We start from the raw sequence: 13,599 nt of genomic DNA, 5'->3' as shown, positions 1-13,599 counted from the left end.
GTACCCAGCTGGAGCCAGACCTGATGTCCCCCATTCGCCAACCCACAGGGATTCCCCCTCTGGTGCAGGTTCTGTCAGTACTCCATTTTTTGGCAAGTGGATCATTCCAAACAACAGTGGCCATATCATCAGGGATGTCTCAGCCTATGTTTTCTAAGGTTTTGTCCAGAGTGTTGTCTGCCCTGATTAAATACATGCGGAGCTACATTGTTTTCCCTGAGGTGGGCGATTTGGCTACAGTGAAGGGTGATTTCTATGCCCTTGGACATATCCCCAACATCATTGGTGCCATTGATGGGACTCATGTGGCTTTGGTTCCCCCCAGTGAAAGTGAGCAGGTGTACAGGAACAGAAAAAGTTATCATTCGATGAATGTCCAGGTGGTCTGTTTGGCTGACCAGTACATCTCCCATGTAAATGCCAAGTTCCCTGGGTCAGTGCATGACGCGTACATCATGCGAAATAGCAGCATCCCTTATGTGATGGAACAGCTACAGAGACACTGTGTGTGGCTAATAGGTGACTCTGGTTACCCCAACCTGTTGTGGCTACTTACCCCAGTGAGGAATCCCAGGACAAGGGCAGAGGAACGCTACAATGAGGCTCATGGGGCGAACTAGGAGGATTATAGAAAGAACCTTCGGCCTCCAGAAGGCCAGGTTTAGGTACCTGCATATGACAGGTGGATCCCTAATGTACACACCAAAGAAGGTGTGCCATATCATCGTGGCCTGCTGTATGCTTCACAACCTGGCTTTGCGACGCCAGGTGCCTTTCCTGCAGGAGGATGGTCCAGATGGTGGTGTTGTAGCAGCTGTGGAGCCTGTGGAGAGTGAAGAGGAGGAAGACGACGGGGACGACACAGACAACAGGGACACAGTGATACAACTGTATTTTCAGTAGCACACAGGTACGAATCAACCACGCCATTTTACATTTACTTAAAGTCTCCTGCCTCTCTACTGTCTGAGTTTCCCCCCAGTTCCTGTTAACTGAGTTGTGACTTTCCCTTCCGTTTTCAGAGCCGTGGGCCCCACTGCGTGAACTCTGCTTTGTTTGCCCATGGACTACAGCTGTGTGACAGTGGTATGTTGTCATCACAATGTAACTGAACATTTTTGCACCGTTATGTCTAATACATTGGTTCAAAATACAAGCAGACTCCAGATTTTTTAAGTGCAATAAGTGATTTTATTAAAGTGCTACATTTAGGAACATGATTGTAAAACGGTGATGGGTGATGGTGGAGTAATGTCCATGGCAGAGTCCATTTTTCAGTCTCACAGGTGGATTGTCCATATGCCTGTGGAAGGATGGAGCAGGGGCAGTTCAAGGTTGGACAGGGTGACAATGTGGGACAGTGGGATGACATCAGGGGGTATCCTTTGCTGGCGAGGGTCTTGGCATCCTACTCTGTCTTCTTGTGAGATCTCAGGTACCGCTTGCGGGGTGGTTCTTCTTCTGCAGGAGGTGGGATTCTGGTGGCCTGTCGTTGTGTGGGGGCCTCCTGTCCACTAGCGCCGGCGGAGGTGGTAGGCTGTTCCTGGTCCAGGCTAGTGACAGGGGCCCTTTGTGGTGCCACATGGTCCCGCAATGTGGTGACTATTTGGTTAAGGGCCACGACGATGGTCCCCATTGCGGAACTAATGTTTCTCAGTTCCTCTCTGAACCCCATGTACCGTTCCTCCTGCAGTACCTGGATCTCCTGGAACCTGGCCAGTACCGTAGCCATCGTCTCCTGGGAGTGATGGTATGCTCCCATGATGGAGGAGAGGGCGTCTTGGAGAGTTGGTTCCCTGGGCCTGTCCCCCCCCTGTCGCACAGCAGCCCTCCCAGTTCCCCTGTTTCCCTGGGCCTCTGTCCCCTGGACGGTGTGCCCACTACCACTGCCCCCAGGTCCCTGTTGTTGTTGGGGTGGTGGGTCAACCTGGGTGCCCTGTAGTGGTGGACACACCGCTGATTGACGTGTCCTGGGGACAGAGGCATGGGCCCGCTGGGTGGGAGCTGTGCTGGTGTTCCCAGAGGGGGTTAGGTCTGGTGTAGCCTGTGGCTGTCTGTGGGGAGCCGACTGTCCCGAGGTCCCCGATGGGCCGGGCTGGTCATCTGGGTCCAGGGAGACAGAGCTGCAGTCATCACTGGGGGCCTCTTCTGGGGGTGGGATGGACATCTCTGGACCCTCTGTGGCGGTGTGGTGGCGTTCGGGTCCTGTCTGTATAAGAGTATGGTTATTGCTTCTGTGTGTGGCATTTCGTGTAATGGGTGGGTGGCCGTGTACCCCAGTGCTGGCATTCCCTTGTGGGGGCTTTTGTGACGGTGGCTTGTGGGGGTGATGGGTGTGTGCAGTGGGCATGCTTTGGTGATGGGTGTCCATGCTTTGGGGACGCATGCAGGGCTAGGTTTTGGGATGAGAGGGGTTGTGATGGTGAGCCATTTGCAAGGAGTTGGTGTGATGGGGGTGGGGGTGAGGGTGGGGGTATGATTTGGCATGCAGGTGGGGTGGGGGGTATGAAGTAGTGGAGATTTGACTTACCAGAGTCCATTTCTCCGCCTACTCCTGCGAGGCCCTCAGGATGCAGGATGTGCAAGACTTCCTCCTCCCTTGCTGAGAATTCTGGGGGAGTAGGTGGGGGTCCGCCGCCAGTCCGCTGTACCGCGATGTTGTGCCTTGATACCATGGAACGCATCTTCCCCCGTAGGTCGTTCCACCGCTTCCTGATGTCGTCCCGATTGCGTGGATGCTGTCCCACAGCGTTGACCCTGTCCACTATTCTGCTCCATAGCTCCATCTTCCTGGCAATGGTGGTGTGCTGCACCTGTGCCCCGAAGAGCTGGGGCTCTACACAAACTATTTCCTCCACGATGACCCTGAGTTCTGCGTCAGAGAACCTGGGGTGTCTTTGGGGTGCCATGGGGTGGAGTAGATGAGGTGAGGGGTGGTGTATGTGTTGTAGAGTGTGGTGAGTGTGGTGGTGTATGGTGTTTTGTGCATGGAAATTGTGTGGGTGATGTTGTGATTTGCCTCTGTGTGATGGTCTACTCTATGCTGTGCTGTCTCTCTCTGTCCTTCAGTCGCAATTGTGGTCGTAAGGGTTTGTGGGTGATGTTGGTGTGTGTTTTATATTTAATTGGGTGTGTGGGAGTGGTGTGTGTATATGTCTCAGGTGTGTGTATTTTGATTTGTCCAATGTGGTAGTGTTTTGTAAAGGTGTGTGTATTTTGAGCGCGGCGGTGTGTACCGCCAATGGAATACCGCGGTTGAAAGACCGCTGCAGGGATTTGTGGGTCGGAATGGCATGGGCGTATTTCTGTTGGCGTGACGGTGGATGTTTGGTCATCGCCAGTTTTGCGCTGGCCATTGGTGTGGCGGACTTTTGTTGATGTCGGGTTTTTGGCGGTATGCCAGTCTTCTGACCGGCTTTAAGCGCCTTTTACCGCCGAGGTCAGAATTACCCCCTAAGTCCGAAGGTAAAAAGTTGAACGGGACCTTCCAGCCAGCGTATCCGAGGAGGGCTCCATGGACGTCGGATCAAGATCCAGGTGTACCCGGGCGAAGGTTTTTCACCTCGGAAAAAAGACTAAGTCCGAAGATAAAAATCTCCACCGAGGATTCCCACGACGCGTATCCGGAGAAGGGCTCCAGGAGGTCGGATTGGACTGGCAGGTTCGTCCCGCAGAAGAAAATCTTCAAAAAAGAGACTAAGGGGGTCATTTTGACCTCGGGGACCGCCGTGGGGAAGACCACCATAGGTGGCGGTTTGCCGCTCGGCCTATTATGACCGTTGGCAGCTCTCCGTCCTTTTACAGATGGAGAGCCGCCAACAGCCACACTGGCGGGAGGCGGTGAAGTGGAGGTTGCTCCACCTCCACTGCCACGCCAACAGAACACCGCCCAGCGAATCACGTCCTGTGATTCGCTGTGGCGGTGTTCTGTTGGCGGTGTGGTGTCGTCGGAGCTTCCCCCATGGCTCCCGTCCCCTCCCGGAGGATCGTCGGACCAGGTAAGTCGATCGTCCGTGAGGGGAGGGGGGTGGGGGGGTGGTGTGTGTTGTGTGGGTGCATGGGGGTGTGCGTGTGTGTATGTAGAGGGGGTGTGTGAGTTCGTGTATGGCTGCAGGGTTTTGTGTGTATGGGAATGAGTGCGTGTATGTCTGTGGGTATGTCTGTATGGATGTGTGCGTGTATGTTTGAATGTGGGTGTGCGTGTATGACTGTGTGAGTGGATGTAGGCATGTATTTCGGCGTGTGTGCGTGTAAGTATGTAGGTGGTGCCTGCGTGCGTGCCGTGTGGGTATGGGTGAAGTGAGGTTGGGGGTCGGGGTGGGGAGGGGGCCCCTGCCACCTTTGGGGGGTGGCAGGGGTGGTGGGGGGTGTAGGGGAGGGAGTCGGGTGGGGGTGGGGGTTGGGGGAGAGCCATATCAGTGCCAGGGAAGGAATTCCCTTGCACTGATAGTGCTTACCGCCATGGATTTCATTGCGGTTCAAACCACTGGAAATCCACGACGGTAAGCCGGGTCCAAATACCTCCCTGTGAGTTGTGTACACCAATGGTAGTGTTGTTGCTGGCATTGACAAGTGTATCCTCTGTCTCTCCACCCCCATTTTGGTTTTGTCACCCTGTCCTTTTGTGCATTAGCATAATCTGGCGGTGGAGCAGAGACACCGGTGACGGATGGAGCTGCATCTCACATGGGCCTGGAGGCCGAATCCACCGACGGTGGGGCACCAGTGGGAAGGAGGGCGAGGGTAGCCCCATAATGGCGACAGGAGCAACACCTCATCCGATGGCAGCTCCCTGGCGGTGGCAGACACCTCTGTGCCCTCCCCAACTACAGGTACATCCACCACCCCCTGTACCAACACCGCCCTCCCAGCAGCCCCTCAGCGAGTTTCCCGTGCCCGCTCACCCAGGAGGGTGGGCATCTCCTTCGCCGCAGGCACCTCAGGCCCTGCCCCAGTCAGCCCTGCTTCCCTCAGTGAGAAGGCTACTGACCTCCTGAGATCCCTCTGTGTTGGGCAGTCAACCATACTGAATGCCACCCAGGGTGCTGAGAGGCATTTGCAACAAACAAATGCATAACTGGAGGGCATTCACTCTGGTGTGGCGGCCCAACAGAGAGCATTCCAGGCTCTGGCCAACGCATTGATGGCAGCCATTCTTCCTGCCTCCAGCCTCCCCCCTCCAACTTCCTGTACCCAGTCCCAATCCCCTCAATCCCAGCCTATCCCAAGCACACCTTCAGAGGAGCAATCACCCAAATCAACACACAGAAGTGGCTCAGGCAAACACAAGCACCACACATCATGTCACAAGCACTCACACAAGCACCATCCACATGCAGACACACCAACAGCCACCTCATCCACTGTGTCCCCCTCCTCCTTGTCGTCCACCTCCCTCCCAGTAGCATCTCCAATCACACCTGCATGCAATACATCCTCATACACTACCTCCATCACCAGCACGCCTATCACTATACGCCCCTCACTGGCAGTCACCACCCCCACATCCATGCACACGTCCACTGTGTCCTTTCCCACTGTGTCTGTGACCTCTCCTCCCAAAGTACACAAACGCAAGCACACAGACACCCAACAGCCATCCACCTCACAACAGCATCCAGCCAATGCACCTGCACCCAAATACACAAGACTGACACCTCCTACAACCACTCCCTCTTCCTCCACTCCCAAACCTTCACCCTCTTCCTACCCCAGTATGCCTAAGAAGCTTTTCCTCGCCACCCTTGACCTATTCCCTACCCGTTTCCCCCGTCCTTCACTTTGGGCAAGGGTGGCCAGAACCCAGTCTAGCACCTCAGCCATCCAGTCCACGGCCATTGTGGTTTCTGCAGCTACTGCAGGTGTGAGCGGCTCCAAGGAGACACCCGTCAGCCCAGCCAGTGTGCCAGCACCACCTGCCAAGGCAAAAAGGGTCCGCCATCTAGCAAGGGCAAGAAGGGGACACCAGCCAGCAAGGGGAAGGAGGCACCACCAGCCAGCGAGGGCAAGACAAAGACACCAGCTGGCAGAAGAAAGGAGACACCACCATCTGCCAAGGTCAGGAAGGGGCACACAACACCACCAATGGCATTTCAGACATCCGAGGCTGCAGGTGAAGGCCTGGAGGCTACCACCACCACTGGCAGCACCCCCACAAGAACCACGGCCAGCACCACCACCTGCACCGCGTCCAGAAACGCCACATGCACCACTGGCAGCAGCACCACAGCCAGTAGCAGCAGCCCCAGTGGGCAGCCTTCAGAGGCTGCAGGTGAAGGCCTGGAGGCTACCACCACCACTGCCAGCAATGCCAGCTGCAGCGCAACTGGCATCCACTGAGCAGCCGTGACCACCGGCGAGCAGTGTGTAGTGGTGCCTACATGGGCTGCAGTGCATCCTGGCACCTGGAACACCTGTCGGTGTGAGAAAATGTACATAAACTTAATCATACACCATAGCTGCTAGGCATCTGTTTATCTTTATTATGTTGCCATGTGCTCGACAAACCTCCTGAACTTTGATGATTGACCTTGTGCTCGCAGCTTTGGGCTGCAATCTGCTTATCGCTGTAATTTACTTGTTCTAACCGTAGTTCCAAGAATTTTTTAGCTTAATCAGTAACTGCCAGAACAGGGTTCGTACAGGTCGTTGCCACCTCCTGCCAGCTGCATCTGTACACGCTAGGGGTGGAGTTGTCCTCTGACTAAGCAGTTTTGTGTGTATATAAGGTTGGGTGCCCCAGAGTGAAGGGGCAGCCTCCGTAGGATAGTCACTTGACTTTCCTGGGACATTAGCTTGAGCTATAAACCATGTAATAAACTTCCCTTTATTCCTCCAGTTGGTGACTCCGCTTGATTTGTGTACTCTCTGCTAAACGGACCCTGAGGACTAGGTTGTCCCTCCACCACTGGGAAGAAGACCCCAGGTGGGGATTCTATCTTTCCTGGTTCCTTAGTTGGCGCCCAAACAGGGACCCGAGTCAGGCATCCAGGGGACCGACCAGGTGACGGAGGACTCACGATTGGACTTCCAAGGGAGGCGCCCCACACCAGATTCTGAGCTTCGTTCTCTGTCGTGGACCTGCGGATCTCCACTGTGTGTCTTCCGGCTGGCTCAAATTCTCCTGCCACCGTCTGAATTCGGGTCTCTGTTTTCCGTGAACTACTGGAGTCCCCAACTGTCGGACTATAACAGAAGTGTCAGGTAAGGACGGGAGTTGAAAGATTCCTGTCTAAAAATAGGTCTGTGAGTATTGTACGGTTTATATCGCTCTTTGCAAAGATCGATGTCAGTGGTAAGACTGACCTCAGTTGTCATTTAAGTATATAGGAAGCAAAGGGCATATTTGCCATTCATTTGGTGTATTCAAACCACTGGTGTAAGATTTAAAAAAAAATTGAAATACAGTTGTTTTTGGAAATTGTGTTGTTGTCTTTGCAGTACGGACTCCCGTCTGGAGGAAACATGCCCCGCTCCTCCGGCTTGGACTCCGAATCATGATATATATGTTAAATGTGGCATAGGTCCGATTATCTGGTCTGATATATGGAGAAAAAGAACCAAAGGTAGTTCTGATTTACAATGGCCTATTCACAGGACATTTGATAAAGATAAATTAGACTATTTACAGGAACGTTTGTTTGTGACAAAAAGTAGACCAGGGATGTTTGATTCACTATGGACTTGGCAGAAAGAAGCAGACCCAAGGCGTAGGAAGGCAGAGAAAGAACTACAGAGACATAAGACCAGGATGGTGACTGAAAAGGTATATGACTCTGACGGAGCTGAACATCAACAGAAAATTTTAGAACATGACTGAAGGCTTCACATAGAAACTGATAAGTGTTACCCTTCCAGGACAGTAGTGGATAAGCCACAAGAGGAAGGCCCCCTTTTAAACAATATGTTAGATAAACCCCCGTTATATACTCCACCAATATATCCTACACTCCTCAACCTGCACCAGGTGACCCTATTGTGCCACCCCCGGTTGGATCTCAGGCGAGTGCTCCGCCACCCACCACCACCCCTCCTGTCACCAGACCTATAGAGGATACACCCCGCCCGACTGTACCCATCCCTCGACTAGCCCCCATTTGGCCCACCCATGACTCCTGTTTAGACACCACACATACCCCCGTCCCAGGACCCCGTGAAAGCGCACCCTCCGCGGACACTTGTTCTCTAATTCACAAGAAGAAGATGTCATTGAAGAAATGACACGGAGGTGGATGACTAATTCAAATGACTATGGGGTCAGGGACATTGTCCACACTATGAAACAATGGGATAGTTTAGTTCAGTTACATGCAGCTACCCTTATGTGCAACATTATAATACAAGAATATGAGGATGATGGTTCCTCAGCTCCCGCGGGACTGGTGGACCTCCGAAAACGCGCCTCTACTGGACTGCCGTTTGGTTCTGGTCTACATGATTATGTTGTTACTCTTCTCTTATATAGGGACCGCCTGTGGACATGTAGCCCTTCTATAAGGGCATCCATGTTTCCCATGAGAGAGGTTCCGCCGGTTTGGCGCGAGCCGGTGATGGATAACGCTGGCCAAGTTATTACCGCAGGGCATTTTCAACAAATGTGGGTACACACCCCATGGAAAAGATCTGAAACATATACCCTAAAAGCCGCCTTACCTGACCCCCGTAAGAATCCTGCAGGATATTATAAAGAACTGCAACAAATTCTTGAATCCTGTACTATGACGTTGTCCGATATTGACATGTTAATGGCAGCAGTAGTCCCGCAGGAAGTATGGTCAAAAGTACGGATGCACAACCATGCTGAACTAGGGGGCACGTGGGACCAATTGCAAGCAGCAGAAAGGGACAGGGTTGGGGGAGCGAAACCAGACCCACTTATATTGGCGCTCCCACTGCGTATTTTGGATTTAATGAAGACTTGCACCACACAGGATAAATTGGGATAAATAGGCCGCCTGTAAACAGAAAAAGGACGAGGGTGTTTTGGACTTTTATACAAGGTTTGAGGGTGTCTTTTCTGATTACAGCGGCCATGACTTGACTACTGAAGGGGTGATAAGACTCTTTGTTGACAAATTTGTGGACAATTTATTACCAGACATAAAGGGAAAATTGAAATTGTGTGAAAGTACGTAGCCAGTCTCTACTGCCACTGGAATACTGACAATGGCCCAATATTATGAGAACAGGGAGATAGAAGAACAAGAAAAGAACGAGAGGAAAAACGAAGGAGTTGAAAACGAAGGTGTTATTTCAGCAGGCCTACCCTCAGCCCCGTCAACAGCAGTCCAGATCAAGTCACAAGGACCTCCCAATGACAGAAGGCAGTCCCAACGCCATCCCTGTTCTTCCCTTTCTTACAATCAGTGTGCCTATTGCAAGCAGGAGGGCAACTGGAAGAATGACTGCCCCAATAAGGACAACTCCACAGGCCGCCCCATGCCCCCAGCGCAACAGGACTACAGACCACGCAGTAGGTCTGGTCCTGCAGACAGACCCCGCCAGCAGGCCCCTTCACGGTCCCACAGTACCCCCGCCCGAATTATTTTGATGCTTCATCCCAGCGTCAATATTTTAATGACGACTATGATGCGTATGAAGGTCAGGGGTCTTCCTTTGACTAGGACAGCCTTCGACAGAAGGGGGTGGGACCAGTTTCTATTCCTGTTAGGCAGAATGGCCCTCACGTAGAGGTACAATTAGACGGTACTCCACATGATTTTTTTGGTAGATACTGGGGCCACCAAAAGTTCTGTTAAACAGGAAGAGGTCCAAGGGGTCCCTCTGTCTAGCAATATTAACGTCTCTATGGGTTTTTCTGGTGTTCCGGTGGCTAACCCCGTCTCCCAGCCGCTGCATGTTGCCATAGGTCCTTACACCATTAGCTCCCCTCTCATTCTTACTTCGGCCTGTAGTGAGAATTTATTGGGTTTGGACCTATTAAAGAAATTGTACGCCACCATTTATTGCTCTCCGGATGGAGTTCATGTCACTTTAGGTCCAAATATTTGTCCGTCACAATTTTTGTCAAAACCACTTCCTCCCGAACTTCGAGATTTGCCAGACATTTTATGGGCCACACATAAGGACGATGTTGGATGTCTGGACATACCACCGTAGGTCATATGCTTGAAAGCCAATGCCAAATTACCTTGTCTTCCCCAATACAAATTATCCCAACACATTGAACAACAACTCAAAAATATTGTGACCCAGTTGATTGATTTGGGTGTCATTGAAGAAACGCGTGGTAATGATTGTAACAGTCCTGTTCTTCCTGTTCATAAAAAATTATCTGATGGCACCGCGTCTCCAGGACTCCGATTTGTTATTGATTTATGGGCGGTCAATAAGATTGTAATACCCCAGTTCCCTGTTGTTCCTGACATTACGACATTATTAACAATGATACCTGCCTCCTCTACTTGGTTCTCTGTTATCAATATTAAAAATGCATTCTTTAGCATTCCCATTCATCCAGATAGCAGGCACATCTTTGGGTTTTTACTGGGTGGTCGCAGTTTCCGGTTCTGTCGCGCTCCACAAGGCTATACTGAATCGCCTAGCATTTTTAGCCAGGCCCTCAAGGGTCAATTAAATACCCTTGTTTTTCCTTGCACCTCGACTCTGGTTCAATATGTGGATGACCTTTTAATAGCATCCACTTCAGAACAAAATTGTAAAACAGATACTGTAGCCTTATTGAAACATCTTGCACACCATCACCATAAGGTCTCCCTCTCCAAATTGCAATATTGTAGACAGGAGGTTATATACCTAGGACACCTCCTGTCTAAGGAGGGACGTACGTTGACAGCTGAGAGAATACAAGCTATACGAGACATACCGGTTCCAAGGACACAGAGAGAGGTTAAGGCCTTTATAGGTATTACCTCCTTCTGTCATTTATGGATTCCTAATTATTCTCTTTTGATAAAACCGTTTTTGCATCTCACCCACAAAGATTGTCCTGAAACAATTGAATGGAATGACGACTTTCAGTTTGGTTTTGATGAATTGAAAAATACACAGCACCTGTACTAGTTACGCCTGATTATCGTAAAGATTTTCAGTTATATGTGAGCGAGAGAAATGGATGTTCACTATCAGTGTTTACCCAAGAGCATGGTGGCAAACAACGCCCCTGTGCTTATTTTTCGGCCCTACTGGATCCAGTGGCCCGTGCACTCCCGAGCTGTCTATGGGCAGTAGCCGCTGCAGCGGTCGCAGTGCGCTAGTCGGCCGGGATAGTCATGGATTCACCCCTCACCCTGTTGGTCCCACACACTGTTGACGCAATATTAAACAAAACAAAAACACAGCATCTTACTAATGCACGATTAACTACTTATGAACTGACACTTTTATCTAGTCATATAACATTAAAAAGGTGCAACAAGCTCAATCCTGCCACTTTATTGCCAATTACTGAAAAAACAGAAGATTCTTATGATGACATACATGACTGTATTCTGCGGACGGAGGATGAAACAAAAGGGAGAGTGGACTTACAGGACACTCCACTGAAAGACCCTGATGGCATATTATACGTAGATGGCTCATGCATCAAGCTAACCAATGGCACTACCTCTGCAGCCTATGCAGTTACAACAGCTACCACTGTAGTTGAAACAGCTAGAATACCACATAACTCTGCTCAGGCCGCAGAATTAATAGCTCTAACACGAGCCTGTGAGTTAAGTAAAGGACTTAATGTGAATGTTTACACAGACAGTCAGTATGCATTTGGCGTAGCACACAATTTTTGTCGCTTGTGGGCAGAACGAGGATTCCTCACCTCACATGGGACACGTATTCAACATGGGACCCTTATAACTAACTTACTTTCTGCCCTGGCATTGCCCAAAACAATGGCTATCATGAAGGTTAGTGCACACAAAAAGGTGACAGATGAAACTGGACGGGGCAATGCCCTAGCCGATCAGACAGCAAAAGATACAGTGTATGCAAAGACAGGACACATGTATGTGGTAGATAGTACAGAGAAGGTTTGTCCCCATTAAATATTTGGGAACACGGTAGAGAGTGTCAGGAAGATACAGGATGAGGCAACTGAACATGAGAAAAAGGAATGGGAAGAAGGGAAAGCCAAGTTAGATGAAAATACGCTGTGCTGGACAGATCTGTCACAGAGGGAAACATGGATGTTAACCGATGCATTCGTTCTGCCAGTAGTGACTATGGCCCATGGTCCTGCACACTTTAGTGCGAAAAGCATCTGTGATTTGCTTGATCCGGTTTGGTCTAATAAAAATTTCAGAAGAGTAGCTGACCAACTGGTTCAATCCTGCATGATTTGTTTACAACATAACATAGGGAAGGGTATCTCAGTCCACGCTGGCCATTTTTCACCACCAACGTATCCCTTTGAAGTACTACAAATGGATTATATTGAGATGGAAAGGTGTAACAACTTGAAATATGTCCTAGTTGTGGTCTGTATGTTTAGTAGGTGGGTAGAAGCTTACCCTACTAAAGATAATACTGCCCTTACTACCGCAAAGGTACTTCTGTAGGGGTTCTTCCCACGGTTTGGGATCCCAAGGTGTGTCTGGTCAGAAAATGGGAGTCATTTTGTAGGGCAGGTGATGAAAAGGGTGTGTGAAGGGTTGGGCCTCCGCCAGAAGTTTCATGCAGCTAACCACCCCCAGTCAGCAGGACTAGTTGAAAAATATAATGGCACACTTAAATTGAAGATGTCAAAGATATGCGCAGAACGTGGTATACGGTGGCCGGACGCGTTGCCCCTGGCTTTAATGTCTGTCAGGATGACGCCTCACTCTAGATCAGGGTTGTCACCCCATGAGATAGTGATGGGAAGGCCAGCAAATGTCTGGGGGGTCCCACGACCTCACAAGTACTCAGAACTAGAACATCCTGTTTTGATGGACTATTTAAATGAACTCACTAATTATTTGCGTTCTATTCACCAACAGGTGCGTGAAGCACTCCCATCTGTATCCACTGATCCAGGTCACAAGATACTACCTGGCGACTGGGTTCTCACAAAGAATTTCCAGCGGAAAAAGAGTCTTGAACCTCGTGGAAAGGTCCGCGACAGGTCCTTCTTGCTACTCGAACAGCAGTTAAAGTCGAGGGAGCTAAGAATTGGATACATGCATCCCACTGTAAGAAAGTACCCCTACTCGTACCCTCTGATGAAATAAAAAGTGGTGACCACCCGACGACTGAGGACCATTTCAGCAACACTACACGAAGTGATAAAAAACAGAACGACAGTGTGCTGCAGGAGGTTCCCTCAGATTTTGGTCACACTGAACAATTGTTTCCTGACCATACCATACCACAGTCCACAAGATACGATTTCCGCCCACGAAAATAAGAAAATGAACAATGAACTGATTGCTTTTCCCCTGTACTAAGTCTGACGATAGCTGCAGGGCCGTGATTTTGTCTGTCGGGGCGGACCAGAGTGTGTCAATAGGACTGCTGGTATCACCCCACAGTGAAGCAACCACCAGTCACGGGCAGCACTGAGATCGGACTGAACTGCTAGTGGGACAAGCAATAAAGAGAAATGGGTGTTATACAAAAAGACAAGAGGAAAAAGAAGAAAAT

Source organism: Pleurodeles waltl, chromosome 6, assembly GCF_031143425.1.
Source record: "Pleurodeles waltl isolate 20211129_DDA chromosome 6, aPleWal1.hap1.20221129, whole genome shotgun sequence".
NCBI classification, from domain to species: domain Eukaryota; kingdom Metazoa; phylum Chordata; class Amphibia; order Caudata; family Salamandridae; genus Pleurodeles; species Pleurodeles waltl.
Note: the sequence above shows the minus strand (reverse complement) of the source record.